This window comes from Parasteatoda tepidariorum, chromosome 8 (genome assembly GCF_043381705.1).
Source record: "Parasteatoda tepidariorum isolate YZ-2023 chromosome 8, CAS_Ptep_4.0, whole genome shotgun sequence".
Taxonomy (NCBI): Eukaryota; Metazoa; Arthropoda; class Arachnida; order Araneae; family Theridiidae; genus Parasteatoda; species Parasteatoda tepidariorum.
The window spans coordinates 954,206-975,924 of record NC_092211.1 but is presented as its reverse complement, the minus strand read 5'-3'; the positions used below and the strand labels follow the sequence as shown (position 1 = coordinate 975,924).

Sequence of the window (21,719 nt, the reverse complement as noted above, 5' to 3'; positions counted from 1 at the left end):
GCATGGACAAAATATGAAACTGTCAAAACGTATGGAAAAAATACAAATGATTCAGAGTGCATGAAGAAATTACGAAACATCCAAAACGTATTGAGAATAAAAAAGACTCAACGCAGAACACCGAATAAAATACGACCAAAATCTTAAACAGTATCAGTGGAAGGATGGAAACATTCATTCATTTTTAAGGAATAGAAATACAAAACAATCAAAATGTAAGAGAAAAAAATAAAACAGAAAGAAAGTTGGAATATGGAATACAATGCAACCAAAATTCTTAACTATCTCAGTGGATAGGGTGGAAGCATTGATAGACAGGTGATTCAAAGTAGAAAGCATCCCAAATTGCATGAAAAAACATTCAATATAGAATATGAGGTAAAATACAACCACAATCCTAAACTGTCTCAGTAGAAGCATTCATTCAAAATACAGAGCATTCAAAATTTATAGGGAAAAAAAACACTCTGCACAGATTATGGAATAAAGGGCAATCAAAATCCTAAGTCATCTCAGGTGAATGGTGGAAGCATTCAAGCTCAATGGATATAAAAATACAAAACAATCAAAAATGTATGGTAATGAAACTACATGGAAAATGGGATAAATGCAACATTACTTCTAAGCTGTCTTAGTGATAGAGGGGTAGCAAGCAGTCACATGTTTATGCAGTCTCATTGAATAGTCTGAAATATTTATGTTCAAGGGGTGGATGGCATAAAGAACAGAATAAGATGTGGAAGCATAAGGCTTAGTCTTATAGTGCCTTAACTTGCCGAACTCATCCTCCGAAGTTTTGAAATATTCAACGTTGAAAGAGACAAGACAACTGAAAAACAGGGAATATGGGATAAAATGCAACTAAACTCCTAAACTGACTTATTGGTAGGGTGGAAACTAGAATTCCATGCTTATAGAGTAACTTTGAACAGGTGGAATTATCTATAGTTTATCTAAGCTAAGAACTCCTACTGATACAAAGTCTGGACCGTCTGGTGCTATGGAAACAAGAATGGTGCAAGGGAGGGTAGCTTCTCTCTAGGACTAACAAAATAGACCGCACAAAGATTCCCTTTCTCTCCGATATAATGAGAAAATAAATATTCATCAAAATAGTGACCCCGTACCCCTACTTAAAATAGTTATACCTCGTTACCATAGTCACCGTCACAGGTCCAGATGAATGTGTGGGGGAGTTCTTTATTTAGACAAACTCTATGTTTATGGGACGGGAAGTTTAAAACACAGAATAATATGTAAAAACTCACTAGTTAGTCTTCGAAAAACTCGTAACCTTTAAAATATTTAACACTGAAAGAGACATGACAAAAACAAGGATTTTAAAAACAGTTACACACAATAGATAGGAGAAAACCACTGATTTCAGTTTATAGATTGTAAAAATTGCATGCTTGAGAAATAAATATTAAATTTTTCTAAATTTTTGATGCAAAGATTTTGTAGCATTTGTAAAGTTAAGAAAACTTTCAAAATTATTTCTTATTATTTTAGTTGTTTATTCGAAATAATATTCAGTTAATCAAATTTACTCTTGTTTACTTCTCTACTTTAGCAAAATATTATAGTGAAACTCTAATGAAAATTTAGTTTTACTTAATTCTCTTAGGTAATAACTTTAAACGAATAAAAAAACGACTTTTTCCTAATTGTTAGAGAATTAGAAAATAATAATCATAATAAAAACTTTGAAAGAAGATTTCAACTAGCTTTTAGCAGTTTTTGCTTCTGATTCTTTTTAGGTAGTGAATTTTTTTCTTTTTTATAAATATCGAAAATTTTCAACACTCAATTAAAAAAAAATTAGATTAAAATTTAAAATCTCTGCCTTGTGTCTCATACAAAATGCTTTTTAAGATTTGAAATAATTTTAACTTCAAAATGACGACTAAAACAATGAACAATAATTGCAATAATTTCATGAATATAATTATTTTATATCTAATGTATTCCAAACCTATCACACAACAATCAATCAATATTAAAGTCGATTCAATGTTATTGCAGGTAGAATTGAACCAGCCTAAAAATGTTTATACTAATAAAAAATCAATTTGAATGAGATTTTTTAACAACAAATTTAATTAACATGTTTAATTTAGCTTCAAGTTAAATAATATGTTATTTTATTGATAGGTTGAGAATAATTTAGGCCATGGTTAACTGTCTATTGATATAGTGGCATGTGCATTGTTGTGGCAATTTTTGTGGAATAAAGTTAAAAATTTCAACAAGTTATGTATATTTTTCCTTTATTTTAAAAAATAATATTGAATTTACTTTATTATTTGAGATGGTAAAAGGTGATTGACAATTTCAAATAATTGGCAGTTGGTTTAAGAATTTCATATCAAATATGCCTTCAATGCTAACAATGAAACAGGCCTGCACACAGATTGTTTTTTACTTCTTAACCAACTCTAAAAGCACAGGAACTTTGTTGTTATGTATGAAAAAATTAAAATAACTTTTACAATTAAAATATTTCCTACAAATGAAAACTACAAAATTGAGAAAAAATGGGATTTCGTCAAAAAACCATTAAGAGTGTGTCATTTCCTGGCATACCCCATATGGTTTTCCGGATACCCCCCTCCCTATCAACCTCCCATCTCCTGAAACTGCGATGGACATCCGTCGAAAATTAAAAAATTCCTTAACATAGTGTTTTATAATTTTAGTCCAAATGTTTTACTGTTAAAGTACTTACACATTTTTAAAACATATACCTAAGATTGGGAAAAAATAATCATTAGAATTTGGAGTACACGTAAGATATATATATATGGAGTAAGATAGCAGCATTAATAATTATTGTTGGAGTTGAGTCTAAATTATATGTGCATCGCTTTCATCCTTTAAACAGTGGCAATTCAAATTGACATGGGCTTCTTGATATATTGAATAATTGATTGTTTCATTATGAAAACTGGCATCGTGGATGGAATGTTAGGTCATCAGGATTTCAAGGTACTGTGTCCTCCAAGCGCATCCCACACACATTCAACTAGATAGGGATCAGGTGACTGGAGAAGGGGAGACCTGAGAAGAGTAGCGATCCTACACACTCTTCAAACCGATCATGTGCAACACCAGCACTAGGGCATGGTGTGTCTTCTTGTTGGATGTCATCGACCACCGACCGAAATCATGCACAAATCAGGAAGAAACAGTTTAGTGACAATAGGCTGGAATGCTTTTGTATTCATATGTTGATTAACATGAATCAGACAAGTTGATCAACATGAATCATTCTTATAATTTATTTCTTGTGCTATGTGCCCTTTCTAATTCAAATAGCATCGTTCATTTGTTGAAAAATTGATTTGTTCATTTGTTGTTCCTTAATATTTTTTGTCCATTTCATCCTTCAAGTTTTTTTCCCTTTCACTGCTCTTGTCTTAACAACTGAGCGAAGTTCACCAGCAAATTATGTTCACCTAAGACTTTGTCACTTAAATGGAAGCAAAATTCGGTTTTTTGACGATGGTTTGCAGATTCTACATGAGTTATATATATAAGCAAAGTATTTGTTAAAAACCCTTGATTTTGCCCAAATCGAAGATTAGCTCTCTTGGGCTGAATGTTCTAGTGAAAGTCAAAGTTCATTTTTAAAAAGCTGACAAAACTTCAGTGAAAACTTTATAATTCTGCTAACACTAAAATATTTCAGCAGGCAGGTTTCCAGGAAATTATACTATTTTAAATCCTAAGGAAAGTTTAAATTAATTTTAAAACTTTGCGTTTAACCCCGGGATAACTGCAACAAATAATTAATCTTATTCTCTTTTTAAAGAGGAAAATAGTGCATAAGCGATTTTTATTTACTGTCATCATGCGTTTTCCTTTTGTTCGTAAGTTAAAATTAGAACTAAAACCTGTGCATGAACTTATTAATTTTAGTCTTATAAAGCTAGATTACAATATAGCCATTTAATAAAATTGTTATTACAAGCTGTTTTACAATAAAATTACTTATTTACTAGATTAATACTTTTTTTCAAATTCAAGAACACATAATTGGTATCAAATAATGGGAAAATAATTGGACAAAAAGAAACAAACTTGTTCCAGTGGCATCAAAAAACTTGGAAAACCACTGAAAAAATAAAATATTTTTCGTTATAATAAAAGACCAAGAAATATATTTTAAAGTAATTAAAAGATCATAAAAAAAAAAAAAAAAATTGTAGCAAAATCTTTTCGAGTCTTTTCATGTCATTAAATTTATTCAAGCATTTTTTGAGAAGATAAGAGCTCTCAAATAAAAAGATAAAAGAATATAAAGAGAAATTTTTTTCTCTGAGACAAACTACTAATTGTTTTTCAATGATTATTCCAACTGTTTAGCATTTGAGCTAGACCAAATCTACAGGATCGTAAAATGACCAAAAAAAAAAAAATTAAACAAGAGGACCCTTTCTTACAATACTTAACCAGTGGCCAACTTCAATCTTGTTAATTTTTTGTACAGATTAACATTTTAATGCTTTACTATAAGAAATTCCTTTGTATTATGATTTTTAGTTTTTAAAAACTATCAGTCCAACTTTTTAAAAAAGCAAACTTACAGAAAACTTTCATAAAAACTAATATATTTTTTTAAGTTGATTTAGATCATTACTTTTTTTTCCTTCGAGAAATTTTATAACTAAGGATTTTCTTTTTATATATATCTTCAATGAGAAGTGCTTTTGCTCTGTTTCAGAATTGAAATAATTTAATGCTTAATACAGGGATTTACATAAAATGAGTGACAGCATTCTGCATGCCATAGAGTGAGACGCAACAAGGTTACCATTACTTTAAGTCAAATATTAATCTTTTAATAGTAATCAGTTGCAGTTTAATACGAAAAACATTTCAGGCAGAGTTCCTTGTTTTAAACTAATTGATTTTTTCAAAAAACTTTTATGACTTTTTAAAAGAAAAATCACCAGATTTAAAAATTTACAAAGCATTTTAATACGTGAACCATAATTTCCAAAAGTGGAATAAATCTATTTCGAGCAAATAAAAAGTTTATTTAAATTCTTCCGATCAAATTATAGTGTTAAAAAATAACCCAAATTGATTTATCTTTCCCATACTTTTAAAGTTATTCAAACTTTAACCCTTAAAAACCTTAGACTTATACCACTTTAAAAAATAATTACACATGTAATCGCTAGAATGTTTTTTTAAATTGATTATTATTTTTTAAATATATTTTATTATAAGCTTATTGCTATATTAATAAATTTTAATTAGCAAGCATGTCATTTTAAAAATCTTATAATTCATTTGGATTTTTCAGAATACAAATGAAGAAAGTGGAAATGTAAAGTAGTTTCTTTACACATACCATACATCATCTGTAAGGAATAGTTATTTAATATGGACTACTTTTTTCAATAAACATTATAGAAAGGAACATGCTATTTATTCCTAGCTCTAAAATACAATCTTCACAATTTATTGCAAATATATTAAAAAGAATTTTTAAAAAGGAATAATCCTATTATGGCATAAAGTAGGTGTTTAAAGAAATTCACATTGTCTTTTTCTTATTGTCTGACTTTTTTTAAGTGGCTAAGTTATTCCACGTTGAAATATTTATAACTCTGCAAATAAGATATATTTGTTATAACTTTAATGTTAGTTAAAAGAAAAAAAAACTATTAAAGAAAATGGTGAAATAAATTTTGATTCATTTGAGCGTCTTTTTCGGTTGTTAATTCATTTTTAATCCATATTTATTAATTTTTATCATGACTAATTTAAACTTTAAAGTACAGAGAAAGTGAGTTCAGTCTAACCTGGATTAAGCCATGAAGTTTCGAATGCTGAAAAGAAATTCTTAAAATATCAGAATGAAAATAAAGGAGAAGATAACTTAGAATTACAAAATGGAGAAATTCTCTTCCAAAAATTCGTTTGTATTTTTATATTTTGAACTTTTTTTTAGAAATTATAAACTTCATAGATTGCTCTAGGTTTCCCAGAGCACATTCTTTCGATCGTTTAAATTTTAAATTAGTAATGGAAAGAAAGGAATTTATGACGAAAAGTTTCTTCTCTGGTATGGCGTCCTCTGAAAAGATCCAAAATTATTAACGCTCTTTTGACCAAACTCTCTGGATGCAACTTTTAAGATTATGGCTACCCCCATTTCATATTTTGAGGGTCAAGAATTCAAGATGGGGAAAAAAAGGCACGTTTATTTAGAGAAAGTAATTTTTTGTGCCTTATTTTGTAATTTAAAATATAGTCTGCCACCCTGAATGATTAAATTTAAATCCTAGTATGTTATTTTATTTATTATTATTTTAGATTTTGCATTATCAAAAAACAAACTGATTTACATCAGAAATCAGCATTGTTACTTTTGAGAGAAACTGTTCTGGCAAAACTAGAATGTTTTGTGTACTATCAAAAACATAAGATTCAGAATTAAATTAACTAAACTACATTTTATACATTCAAGAAAAAGGAAATCTAAAACCATTTCTTAAAAGTGATAAAATTGTCAGCTACAATTAAAATTATTGATAAAATTTATCATACTTACAATATAAATGGTAGCAATTTTTCAGGAATGCAAACAAATTTGTGGCTTCCTAGCAATTATCACGAGTAGATGACACCTTTATCGATATGATCTACAAAAGAAAAAAAGTTCACATGTAAATATATAAACACTAAATCAGGGATAAAAAATTTAGAAAAACTAATACATTCAAAATTAAATTTGTCAGGATATGTTAAATTTGGACGGTTTCACAAGGAGGATTAATGAACACAACTAAAATAACGTGATGAATTAATCATAAATAAAATCTTACTTTATGATTAAAATCAGGATTTTAGAAGGAAAGAAAACAAGAAAAGAAAAGAAAAACTAGGATAAAATTTTTCAAAAAAAAAAATATCTTTTTTTATGATTAAAATCAGAATTTAAGAGGGAAAAAAAAAACAAGAAAAGAAAAGAAAAACTAGGATAAAATTTTTCAAAAAAAAATAAGCAAATAAATTAAATAAAAAATAAATAAATAAAATAAAACAGGTAAACTTTATACCTTTCCCAGATAGTTACACACATATCAAAATATAAGAAATAATTTTTTAAAATATTAAGTATAAAATATGTTAAACAATGATCAGTAAAATCTCAGTTCAAAGTGAAATCGAGTAATTTTTTTAAATAATTCTGTAAAAAAATTAAGATCTGCATAAAAATATTTAAGAAATATGACTGGATCAAATAAAGTTATTATCATATTAAAAAAAAATCTTGAAATTCAGTTACTTAATTGAATTACATTGTGGCAGACATGATACCCAAGCTCAAAATTATAATTTAATCATTTCAAGAGTTTTCAGATATCAGCAATCCTTCAGTAACAGCCAATATTATTCAAACAACCTTCTGTTTAGGAGCACGTGACATAACTTATAGTTTTGCGGATATACCATCAGTTCTGATATAAAAAAAGCAATTTTTATACTCTTACAGAAATTATGTCAATAACTGTGGCAACATTATTTTAGCATTTCCTTTTCAACTTTCTGAATTTCAACATTTGTGCCAAAGATTCAAGCATTTATCTCTTGTATCATTAAGTTTTTCCCAAGTTTTTACCGTGAATAGATGAAAACTTTCCATCTTCCAAGAATGTGAATAATAAGAAAAATCATTAAAATCTTTAAAGGAACGAAACATAATTCAGATTTAAAACTTAATCTAAAATTAAAACAGCAATCATTCCATATGTTATGGAATTATGAAGAAGAGAAAAAAATAGACAAACTCTTAAAGAAGCTTATTTTTAATCTGACAACAAAAACCTTATGCAGTAGACCTATATAGAAACAATACTAAGGATTAATTCGATGTGAAAATTAAAGCTTTAAAAAATCTGAAGTTTATAATTATAATACTTACAAACCATTCTTTCACAAACAACCTTATACTTCGATTGTTCTCACTGCAAGGTTCAATAAAAAATATGAGCAAATAAATAAAATTTTAAAAAAATAGAAAAGAGATCAAATTCTAAAAAAACTAATTTTTACCATAACAAGAAACACTGTACAAACTAAGGTAAACAACGTTAAAGAGCACAAAAATATTATAAATGCAGACAGCTGTTTCGCTCAAAGGGCAACCTTCATCAGTGCAACAGTCCTGTTTGACTACTACATTGAGGATTTAGAAACCTGAGGCTTATAACTATATTGCCTAAAAGCCTTTCTTTCAGTAGAAACTTATCTTTCTATAGTTGTGACTGCAAAAGTTAAAAGAATGAACAAACAAATCAAAAAGGGAAAACAGTTTAAATCTAACAGAAGTTTTTTTTACTAAACAAGAAACAATGTGCAGTGGACCTAAATGGAAACAATACCAGTGACTAGTTTTATGTAAAAATTAAAGCTTTTTAAAATATGTACCTTTTAAATATAACACGTAAAGGCCTTTCTTTCACTAAGAAACTTATTTTTTATTTGTTCTCACTGAAAAAGTCAAGAAAATCAATGAACAAGCAAATGAAAAGAGTGGAACTCAAACAGAAACAGATTTCTACTGCAACAACAATAAACATTGTGCAGTGGTCCTACATGGAATTAACAATAAGGATTAATTTGAATTAAAAATTAAACCTTCAGAAATCCTTTGGCTTATAATATTGCCTTAAAGCTTTTCTTTACTTAAAAACTTTATTTTACAATTATACTATTGCATGAGTTAAATAAAACAATGAACCAAGAAATAAAAAAATGGAAAAGAGTTGAAACTATAAAAGAAACTTATTTTCACTATAACAACAAGTTCTTCAACAAGTACTAAAATGATGTGCTAAATGAAAACAATACTATGAACTAATTTGATGCAAAAATTAAAGATTTAGAAAATCTGAGGCTTAAAACTATATTGCCTAAAATCCATTCTTTAAAAAAGCAGTTTATTTTTCCATTATTCTGACTGTAAGGTTTGATTAAAGTAATAAATAAGCAAACAAAAAAATGGAAATGAGTTAAACTCGAACAGAAACTTATTTTTACCATAGCAACAAGAAACATTAGGCAGCGCACCAATATGGAAACTATTTTGAGGACTAGTTTGATGTAAAAGTTAAAGCTTTAGATAATCTATGGCTTATAATGATAATGGCCAAAAGCATTTCTTTTACTAATAAACTTATCTTTCAATAAATGATTTTTGCAGTCAGTATAAAACAAGAAACAAGCAAATACGATAATGGAAAGAGAGTTGAAATTCTAATACAAACTTATTTTTACGATAACAATAGTGCGCACTAGGGCCTATACAATTGTGCATTGCACCTATATGTAAACAATACTAAGGATTAACTTTCTTTAAAAAATCTAAGGCATATAATTATGATTCCTAAAAACCTTTCTTCCATTAAGAAATTTATCTCTCATTTGTACCGACTTCAAGAGACAATTAAAAATGTGAACAAATAACTAAAAATAAAATTACAAAGATATGAAACTAACAAAAACTAATTTTTGCCATAGAGAGGAACAATGTGCGGTGAACCTATATGGAAACAATGCTAATAAATTGTTTGATTTAAAAATTAAAGCTTCAGAAAATCTGTAGCTTATAATTATATTGTCTAAAAACCTTTCTTTCACTAACAAATTTTTTCTTCAATTTTTTTGACTGTAACAGAATAAGAATAAAAAGAACAATAAGAAAGAATAATAAGAATAAAAGAAGTTAGAATTAAAAGAATAAAAAACAACTCGAAAAATTGAAAAGAGTTGAAACTCAAACTTAAACTTATTTCTACTGTAAAACCAATACACATTATGCAATAGACCCTATAATGGAAACAATGCTAAGGACGAGTATAGTGCAAACATTAAAGATGTAAAAATCTGAGGCTCATTATTACATTTCCTAAATGCCTTTATTCACAACTTCAGATTGCAAGAGTCAATTATAACAAAGAACAAACCAATAAAAAATAGAAAAGAGTGTAAACTCTAATGAAAACTTATTTTTACTGTAACAACAAGAAACATTGAGCAGTGGTCCTACATGGAAACACTCAGGATTAATTTGAGTTAAAAATTAAACTTTTAGAAAATCTGAGGTTTATTATAATATTGCCTAAAACCTTTCTTCCACTAAAAATTTTATCTTTCAATTGTACTGCCTGCATGAGTTATTTAAAACAGTAAACAAGCAAAAAAAATTTTTTTAATCAAACAGAAACTTTTTCCTATAACAATAACAACAAAAAACAGGGAGTAGTGGAACTATATGGAAAAAATATTAAGAATTAGTTTGATGTATACGCCATCTTAACTGTAGCATGTGAACTGCACAAATGAATGAAGAAGAATAAAATAAAATAATACTATGCGTGAATTATATGTTTAAAAATTCTCTTACCGATACACATAAAATATAAGGTTATAGCTTTAGAATTACTGAAGCTTATAATTATATTCCCCAAAACTCCTTTCTTCCACCTATCAACTTATCTTTCAAACATTCCGGTTGCAAGAGTCAGTTAAAACAGTTAAGAAACAAATAAAAAAAAATGGAAAACAGTTGAAACTCTGAGAGAAACTTATTTTTACTATAGCAGCAGGAAACATTGTGCAGTGGACCTATATGAAAACAATACTAAGGACTAGTTTAAGGAAAAATTAAAACTTTGGAAACTTTGAAGCTTGTAATTACATTGCCTAAAACCTTTCTCTTCTTTTTCTACCTAGTAACTATAATACAAATGTTATGACTACAAAAGTTAAAAGAATGAAGAAAGAAATCAAAAAATGACGAAAAAGAAAATTATTTTTATTAACCAAGAAACTATGTGCAAAGGACCTAAATGGAAACAATTATATGCATTAGTTCAAAGTAAAAGCTTTAGAAAATCAGAGGGTCATAATTATATTATTTAAAAGACATAATGATTATAGCCAAAAGCCTTTCTTTCAAGAAGAACTAATCTTTCAATTTTACTGACTGCAAAGGTCATTAAAAGAAGAAACAAACAAATACACTTATTTTTAATCTAACAACATTTGGGTATTGCACCTACATGGAAACAATACTAAGGATAAATTTGATATCAAAGTTAAAGCTTTAAAAATTCTGAGGCTTATGATTATAATGCTTAAAAGCCTTTCTTTCACTAAGGAACTTATCTTTCAATTGTTCTGACTGAAAGAGTCAATTAAAAATATGAACAAATAAATACAAAAAATGTAATAGAGTTGAAACTCTAACAATAACTAAATTTTACCATGACAAGGAACATGTGCTGTAGACCTACATTAAAACAATACTAAGAAATTGTTCTGTGCAAATTTTAAAGCTTTGGAAAATCTGAANCAATTGTTCTGACTGAAAGAGTCAATTAAAAATATGAACAAATAAATACAAAAAATGTAATAGAGTTGAAACTCTAACAATAACTAATTTTTACCATGACAAGGAACAATGTGCTGTAGACCTACATTAAAACAATACTAAGAAATTGTTCGATGCAAATTTTAAAGTTTTGGAAAATCTGAAGCATATAATTATACTGTCAAAAAACCTTTCTTTCACTACGAAGCTTATCTTTCGATTTTTCTGACTGCAAGGGGTAATTAATAGAATAAAAGAAAATAATTTAAAAGAGATTAAACTCTGACAGAAACTCATTTTTACTATAACAATATGAAACATTGTTCAGTGGAATTATACCGAAACTATTCTAAGGACTAGTTCGATGTAAATATTAAAGCTTTCGAAAATGTGAGGCCTATAACTATATTGCTTAAAAGCGTATCTTTGACTAAGCAGTTTATCTTACAATTTTTCTGTCTGCAAGATTCATTTAAAAGAGTAATTAAGCAAAGAAAAAATGGAAAAGAGTTGAAACTCCAACAAAAATTAATTTTTATTATAACAAGAAACATTTTACAGTGGACCCAAATCGAAACAATACTAAGGATGAGTTTGATATAAACTTCAGAAATCTGAAGCTTATAATTTGATTGTCTAAAAGCTTCATTTGTTCTCTTTGCAAGTCAAGTAAAACAATTAACAAACAAATGAAAAAGTGGAAAGGAGTTGAAACTCTTGCAGAAACCTATTTTTAATGTAACAAGAAACACTGTGAAGTGGAACTAGATGAAAAAAATACTAAGGATTAGTTTGATGCTAAAATTAAAGCTTTAGAAAATATGAGGCTCATAATTAGATTGCCGAAGATTCCTTTTTCTAATTAAAAACTTATCTTTCAATTGGTCTGATTGCAAGAGTCAGATAAATCAATAAACCAATAAATAAATAAAAATTAAATAAGCATACCTGCCAACTTTCACTCCTTCCGAGAATGGATTTTCAGAGTGGTTGTAAAACAATAAACGAAAAACAATCTGACTCAAAAATATATTTATATTTTGATCGCCTTGAAATTCGCTTGCGCAAGGATTATTATGCTTTCATATATTTATTGTAATTATTTATACGTAGTGGTAGTCAAACTCATTTATAATTATCATTATAATTCAAAAAGTTAATTGGGATAGCCTGTGTATTGCTACCACTTTAAATATGAAAATATGAGTCAATTAAAAGAATAAAGTAAATAAATTTTTTTAAAAGAGTTGGAACAAACAGAAACTTATTTTTACTTTAATAACAAGAAATATTGGACAGTGCAACTAAATGAAAACAATACTGAAGACGAGTATGATGTAGAAATCAAAGCCTTAGAAGATATAAGGATTATAATTATACTGGGTAAAACCTTTCCATTCTTTTTCCACCTAGAAACTTATCTTTCGATTGTTCTGTCTGCAAAAGTCAATTAAAAGAATGAATTAAATAGTTTAAAGGTTAAAGTGAACAACCTAGTTCCGCTTGGTTTAGCGACAAATTTCGCTCAAATTTGCTAAAACCCCATTTCTAGTTGTTTTGCTTTCATTGACATCACTTTCAGGTTATCTCAACTTTTGTATATCAATAAGAGATTGGCTCTTAGTTTATTTTCCTAAACATATCGTATAAAAAAAGAATCTCTAAAAATAAGAGGAATACCCAATTGTGAACAGCTGTCATTTTATATCCTATCACTAGACACACATATCAAAATTAAAGAAATACATTTTTTTTAAAACCATAATAGGAAGAATAAAATATCTTCAGCATTAATTAGTAAAATCTCAGTTCAAAGTGAAATTGAGTAAATATAGTGGTAAATCTGATACCCTAGCTCAAAATTATAAATCAATCAGATCAAGAATCTTCAGTTATCCTTCAGTAACAATTAATTTTATTCAAATAACCTTATACGTAAGAGCAAGGGTCATATAATGTATAGTTTTGCTGATATAACACTACTTCTGATTTTATTTTCTGATATAAGTAAAAAAAAATTTTTTACACTACCACAGAAATTATGTAAATAACTGCGGTGACATTTATTTTGGCAGGTCGTATTTCTTTTTCATCTTTCTGAATTTAAACATTTGTGTCAAAGATTCAAGCATTTTTGTTTTGTATTATTCATGTTTTCGCAAGTTTTTAAGCATGAACAGATAAAACATTCTATCTTCAAAGAATGTGAATACTAAAAAAAATGTATTAAAGTTTTCAAAAGAACTAAACATAATTCAGATTTAAAACATCATCAAAAACATTGAATATGATATGGAATTATGAAGAAGATTAAAAATAAATAGGTAAACTCTAAAGTCAAGTAAAACAATTAACAAACAAATGAAAAAGAGTTGAAAGTTTGACTCTAACAAAAACTTATTTTTAACTTAACAAGAAACATTGTGCCGTGAAACTATATTGAAACAATACTAAATACTAAGTTTGATGTAAAATTTATAGCTTTAAAAAATATGAGCCTTATAATTCGATTGCCAAAGACCTGTATTTTTTTCCCACCCAGAAACGTATCTTTCAATTGGTCTGATTGCAAGAGTCAGATAAATAAAAAAAAAACAATAAATTAAAATTTTTTAAAAGAGTTGAACTCTGAAACATATTTTTACTATGAGAAGAAACAATATTAAGGGGATCTATATGGAAATAATACTAAGAAATTGTTTGATGCAAAAATTAAAGCTTCAGAAAAGCTGAGGCTTATAATTATATTGCTTAAGAGCCTTTATTATATTACTTTATTACTGAAAGCCTAGAAATTTTATCTTTTAATAGTTTTGACTGCAGGAGTCAATTAAAAGAATAAAAAAACAATTAAAAAAATGGAAAAAAGTTGAAACTCGAACATAAACTTACTTCTACTAAGCAAGAAAGATTGTGCGAAGGACCTATATGGAAACAATACTAAAGATTATTTTGATGTAAAAAATTCAAACTTTAGAAAATATGAGGCTTAAAATTATATTGCCTAAAAGCCTTTCTATCATTTTCTACCTAGAAACTTATGTTTCAAATGTTCTAACCGCAAGATTCAATTAAAACAAAGAACAAACAAATAAAAAAATGGGAAACAGCTGAATTTCTAAGAGACTTATTTTAACTACAGAAACAAGAACATTATGCAGTGGAACTATATGGAAACAATATTAAGGATGAGAATGATATAAACATTAAAGATTTAGAAATCTGAGGCTTATAATTAGATTTCCTAAATGCCAATGCTTTCATTAGAAACTTATCTTTAATTTGTTCAGACTTCAAGAATCAATTAAAAGAAAAAACAAATAAAAAAATTTAAAAGAGTTTAAACTAACAGAAACTTGCTTTTACCTTAACAAGAAATATTGGGCAGTGAACCTAAATGGAAACAATACTAAGGATAAATTTAATGTCAACGGTAAAGCAATCGAAAATTTGAGACAAACAAGCATAATGTCAAAATGTCTTTCTTTCTCTAAGAAAGTTATTTTTCAATTGTTCTGATTGCAAGAGTCAATTAAAAAAATGAACAAACCAATAAAAAAGGAAGAAAGAGGTGAAACTGTAAGATAAACTTATTTTTACTATAAAAACAAACATAGTGCCGCAAACCTTAATGGAAACAATACTGAGGATTATATTGATGCAAAAATTAATGCTTTGGAAAATCTAAGGCATAATTATAATGCCTAAATGCCTTTCTTTTGCTAAAAACTTATCTTTCAAATGTTCTTATTGCAAGAGTTAATTAAAAGAATGAACAAACCAATCAAAAAATGGAAAAGAGTTGAAAATCTAACATAAACTTATTTCTGTTTCTAAACTTATTCCTATTATTTCTATTTCTATTTTAGTTTTTATATTATCAAAACTAAACTGATTTGCATCCGAATTTCGCACCGTTTTACTTTTAAGAGAAACTTTTCTGCAGAAACTTCCCAGTTTCTTTCCAATACATAAGATTCTGTGTTAAATTAATTAAACAACATTTTATACATTCACAAAAAAGATGACCTATAAAAAAATATGTTAAAAGTGATAAAAATTTCATCAATTAAAAATGTTGATATAATTGATCATACTTACGATATAAATGGTAGTAAATTTTCAGGAATCAAAACTAACTGCGGCTTTCTTGAAATCAGGAATAGATGACAACTTTGTAATATTAAATCTATGCGATATACAAAAAAAAAATTTCATATATAAAAAAATAAACACTAAATCAAAGCCAAAAAATTTTCAAAACTAATAAATCAATATTCAAATTTGAAAAGATTTGTTAAATTAGGATGATTTTACAAGGAGGGCTATTAACCACAACTAAGTTGACAGTAAAAATTAATCATAAACAAAATCTTAATTTATTATTATAAACAGGATTTTGGCTTATTTTTTCAGGCTCAACCAAAGAAAAATTAGGATAAAATGTGAAGAAAAAAATTCTTAAAATAAAATAAAAAATGAACACATGAAGAAATAAATTAATAAAATAAAACCTGATAATTTTTGGTACAGTATACATGTACCAGATAGTATTTAAAAAGAGCAAACAACAAAATAAAAACTTGTTGTACTCTAGTATAATAAAGGCACATATTTGCAAAAAATAATATATTTGTAAATATATGAAATTGAAACATATGTAGTTATTATACATAAAAAATAATATATAATAAGTATATTTGTTTTAATTTCAGAATAACTTAGCTGAGAGCAACAAGTCTGAATAGTTTACAGTTCAATTTTTTTGTTAAGTACTGAACAAGTAAAGTTTGAGATCCTTTCATGGTACTGCTACTTTAAAAAAATTTTCAGTTTCAATTTGTTAAGATTCCATAATACCAATGTATATTTAAAATTTGTAACAAACATAATTAACTAATTTTAAAGTTATGTTTCAATGATTTTGTAAAGACAAAGATAGGTTTCAACCAGTATCAAGAAAACACACACACTACCTTTTAAAAAAGTAATATATATTAAAAAATATTTAATAATGAAATGAATTAATATAACATATTTCATATGGTTTTTTTATTTAAAAAAATTTCAAAATTTTTTAAGTGTGCTGATTATTGAATAGTTCAAAGGTTAAAGTGTACAATCTTGTTTAGCGACAAATTTTGTTCTGCTGATATAAAAAGAATCAATTTTCACACTTTTACAGAAACTATTTAATTATATTGGTTTTATATGGACATTATTTTGGTAGGTCGTATTTTCTATTCAACTTTCTGAATTTTAACATTTGCTTCGAAGATTCAAACCTTCTTCTCTTTTTTCGTATCATTCACGTTTTTGCAATTTTTCACCATGAGTAGACAAACTGATTCCCTCTTCAATGAAAGTGAGTACTAGAAAAATTTATAAAGATTCTAGTTTTTTAAAAGGGCTAAAAATAATTCAGACTAAAAACAAAATTTAAAGTCAGAAGAGCTATCAGTGGATTTGATATAAAATTACGAAAAAAAAAAATGAAAAAAAAGGGAAAGAAAAGAAAAATAATTTATGCTGATGAAGCTGTGCAATTCACAGTACAGATTCAATTTCTTTTAAAAATTGTACTAATGAAGAAATAAAATTAAAATGTTTGAAAATCATAATAAAAAATGAACACAATAAAGCTTCTTCAATAGAAAAAAATGAACCTCTATTAATAATAATCTTAGAAATAAACTATTTTTCATATCAAATTACATCAAATAAATTTAATAATTGTAATTCTAGATTTGGAAAAAGAAATAAAGGAAACAAAAGATTAAATTTCTTGAGCTCTAATGAATATCAACAGCAAGGTCAAACAATGGAGTACACAGGTATGTGAATACCAGGGCCAAATGTTTCTAGTACATGCTTTTGAAAGAAGGATTAAAATAATGTAAGGAGGAGGAAAAAAAAAAAAAGAAACTTATTTACTTTCATAGTTTAAATTAAATTTCATGCATGGTAGTAGAATCTTTCATTTGTAGAAACTCATTTATTTCAAACCAAAATGTTTTCAATTTTCCTAAATGTAAAAGTATTTAAATTTCAAGACTAAAAGCTTAATTTTAAATTTTGAAAGACTCTCTATGACATATTTAGTTAAAAAAAATATTTAAAACTTTAATATCCTGAGAAATGTGTATTAATAATTTGGAAACAGATTTAAGATTGGTATTGGTCATCAATTAGATGCCTCCTTTGTCAGAGACAATTACCCCTTCTTTGCATGCTAATGAGATTATAATAATTATTCAGAATGTTTAAAGTAGTGTTCCTCTAAAGATATTCTTTTTAGAAATCTAGCAATTAGATCTAATCTTAAAAATATGATTTTTTAGAAAATTTATTGTATATAAAAAAAATGTTTCTTCCAAATTTGTAATTTAAAATGTCTGTTTAAGAACATAAAATTTTTTTATAAATTATAGTTTAAAATTATTATTAACAATAATAAAATTATTATTAACAATAATTAGTACATTAAGAAATTGATAGTAAAATTAATGATTAAAAACTAATCTTTGGATGAAGTTATTTTTTGAAAAATCAGTTTTATAATGCGTGCAAAAACATTTTGATTCACAAAGAAATATAAAAAAAAGGTGAAAAAAGTGAAATAACCATTAAAAGATTTAGGTTGAAACTTACTTTTGACAGCTTTTAAGTAAACTATTTGGATCCCTATTCTTCAGATTGCAGCCTCTAGAAAAATATGATTTTAGAAATTAAATTATAGATAGCATTAGCTAGTAAGAATATTTGATTCTACATTTACAGTTTAATCTTAGAACACTGAAAAATGATGTGTGATCTATAAATCAAAAGTTATAGAGGGCTTTTAATGAGCTTTACAATTAGCTTTTCTTTGCTCATTGAATTCCATTAGAACTTCAATGAAACTGACTTACCATTAACGTGATCAATAATCATCACCATCAAGATTTCTCTTATGTCAGTATGAGGTATAAGGCTTGTCCTCCANGTATTAATAATTTGGAAACAGATTTAAGATTGGTATTCTTATTAGTCGTCAATTAGATGCCTCCTTTGTCAGAGACAATTACCCCTTCTTTGCATGCTAATGAGATTATAATAATTATTCAGAATGTTTAAAGTATTAGTGTTCCTCTAAAGACATTTTTTTTATAAATCTAGCAATTAGATCTAGAAATAAAGTCTTAAAAACATGATTTTTTAGAAAAGTTATTGTTTATAAAAAAAAAATGTTTCTTCCAAATTTGTAATTTAAAATGTCTGTTTAAGAACATTAAAATTTTTATAAATTATAGTTTAAAATTATTATTAACAATAACAAAATTATTATTAACAATAATTAGTACATTAAGAAATTGATAGTAAAATTAATGATTAAAAACTAATCTTTGGATGAAGTTATTTTTTGAAAAATCAGTTTTATAATGCGTGCAAAAATATCTTGATTCACAAAGAAATATAAAAAAAGGTGGAAAAAGTGAAATAACCATTAAAAGATTTAGGTTGAAACTTACTTTTGACAGCTTTTAAGTAATCAATCTATTTGGATCCCCATTCTTCAGATTGCAGCCTCTAGAAAAATATGATTTTAGAACTTAAATTATAGATAGCATTAGCTAGTAAGAATATTTGATTATACATTTACAGTTTAATCTTAGAACACTGAAAAATGATGTGTGATCTATAAATCAAAAGTTATAGAGGGCTTTTAATGAGCTTTATAATTAGCTTTTCTTTGCTGATTGAATTCCATTAGAACTTCAATGAAACTGACTTACCATTAACATGATCAATAATCATCACCATCAAGATTTCTCTTATGTCAGTATGAGGCATAAGGCTTGTCCTCCAACGCTTGCAGTCAAAAACAGCCAAGCTCCTCCAAGCTCATCTCTTTCACCAACTATCATTCGTCACCATGTCATTTTCTGACTTTCTCGCTTTCTTCGTCCTTCCTGCGCCCATGTGAGAGCAGCACCAATAAATTCAGTAGCCGGTATTCGCAGTATGTGTCCCATTCAAATCCATCTTTGATATTTCATTTTTTTCAGTAATGGGTCTCGTTTCGGCTCCTGGGTACAGCACTCTGTCCATAACACACACTAAATAAAATGTTTTTCATTTCATTGATTTCAAGCAATTGATCTAATTTGAACTCAATTAACCAAACGGAGCAGCTTTGAATCAAATTATTAACTGCAGTTTCAGTAAGATGAATACTTTGATGCACATATTAATATAGCTGGTGCTTACAGGATAGTTATAATAACCAGTGTTGAAGGAAAATGTCGAAAAAAAGATTTGATGGCATTTAACTGAAAAGAGGTTTTGTCTTCTTGTAGAATATTCATTATAAACTTCATGACCTCTGTTTTGTATCATTAGATCCCTGCATGAAAAAAAGAAGGCACTTTACGCACATTTCTCTGCTGATACTTGGAAGTTAAAATGGAATCCAAGATTTTTCAGGCAGAAGAAACTGTTTATACCAATCCATACAAGTCAGCTGAATGGCACATAAAGATTTTTTGAGATAATGAATTGTGCAAAAAGGTCAACACATAGTCCTTTGAATTTTTATCTTTAGATGATAAGTCTTTATACACCTCCACTAAATGGCAAAAAGAATTTTCACAATTCTTGTCAACATTAGTCCTCCATTTTCTTATTGTCAGCAAAAGACACTACGAGTTTCAAATTGCCCATACAGTTTGGATGGAAAGAAAAAACCATTTTCTTTCAAAAGTAATTGATAATATTGTTAGACCACAGTGCTGGATACTCAATTTTCTTCAAGATAAGCAAACGGTATAACTGATAATTCCATGAATTTTTATCTTCTGATGATGGTCTTTATACACCTCCACTAAATTGCAAAAGGATTTTTCACCATTCTTGTCAACATTAGTCCTCCATTTTCTTATTGTCAGCAAAAGATGCCACAAGTTTTCAATTGCCCAAACAGTTTGGATAGAACGAAAAAAACATTTTCCTTCAAAAGTAATTGATAATATTGTTAGACCACAGTGCTGGATACTCAATTTTCTTCAAGATAAGCAAACGGCACAACTGATAATTCTATGAATTTTTATCTTCCGATGATGGTCTTTATACACCTCCACTAAATGGCAAAAGGAATTTTCACCATTCTTATCAACAATAGTCCTTATAATTCTATGAATTTTTATCTTCTGATGGTGGTCTTTATACACCTCCACTAAATGGCAAAGGGATTTTTCACCATTCGTATCAACTTTAGTCCTCCATTTTCTTATAGTCAGCAAAAGATGACACGAGTTTTAAATTGCCCAAACAGTTTGGATGGAATGAAAAAAACACTTTCTTTCAAAAGTAGTTGATAATATTGTTCGACCCTGGTTTGGCGCGGATTCACTCAATTTTCTTCAAGATAAGCAAACAGTACAACTGATAATTCTATGAATTTTTATCTTCCGATGATGGTCTTTATACACCTCCACTAAATGGCAAAGGGATTTTTCACCATTTGTATCAACGTTAGTCCTCCATTTTCTTATTGTCAGCAAAAGACGCCACAAGTTTTAAATTGCCCATACAGCTTGGATAGAAAAAAAAAAAACATTTTCTTTCAAAAGTAATTGATAATAGTTGTTAGACCACGGTACTGGATACTCAATTTTCTTCAAGATAAGCAAACGATACAACTGATAATTCTATGAATTTTTATCTTCCGATGATGGTCTTTATACACCTCCACTAAATGGCAAAGGGATTCTTCACCATTCGTATCAATATTGTTCCTCCATTTTCTTATTGTCAGCAAAAGACGCCACGAGTTTCAAATTGCCCATGCAGTTTGGATGGAATGAGTAAAACACTTTCTTTCAAAAGTAATTGGTAATATTGTGAGACCACGTTAGTTTGGTGCTGGATACTCAATTTTCTTCAAGATAAGCAAACGGCACAACTGATAATTCTATGAATTTTTATCTTCCGATGATGGTCTTTATACACCTCCACTAAATGGCAAAAGGAATTTTCACCATTCTTATCAACAATAGTCCTTCATTTTCTTATTGTCAGCAAAAGACGCCACAAGTTTTAAATTGCCCATACAGTTTGGATAGAACGAAAAAAACATTTTCTTTCAAAAGTATTTGATAATATTGTTAGACCACGGTGCTGGATACTCAATTTTCTTCAAGATAAGCAAACGGTACAGCTGATAATTCTATTAATTTTTATCTTCCGATGATGGTCTTTATACACCTCCACTAAAAGGCAAAAGGATTTTTCACCATTCTTGGCAACATTATTCCTCCATTTTCTTATTGTCAGCAAAAGACGC

At 27.6% G+C, this 21,719-nt stretch overlaps 2 long non-coding RNA genes across 2 annotated transcripts; both read right to left on the bottom strand.

Moving 5' to 3' along the window:
• Positions 1-2,096: 2,096 nt before the first annotated feature.
• Positions 2,097-18,385, bottom strand: LOC107440552 (uncharacterized). The gene is made up of 5 exons (XR_011637411.1): positions 18,307-18,385; positions 18,047-18,100; positions 15,497-15,584; positions 6,569-6,659; positions 2,097-4,117 (listed from the first exon to the last, which is right to left on the bottom strand). It is a non-coding gene; the product is annotated as an uncharacterized lncRNA (long non-coding RNA).
• A 521-nt stretch (positions 18,386-18,906) lies between these two features.
• Positions 18,907-21,719, bottom strand: LOC139426208 (uncharacterized). The gene is made up of 3 exons (XR_011637412.1): positions 20,605-21,719; positions 19,171-20,508; positions 18,907-18,964 (listed from the first exon to the last, which is right to left on the bottom strand). It is a non-coding gene; the product is annotated as an uncharacterized lncRNA (long non-coding RNA).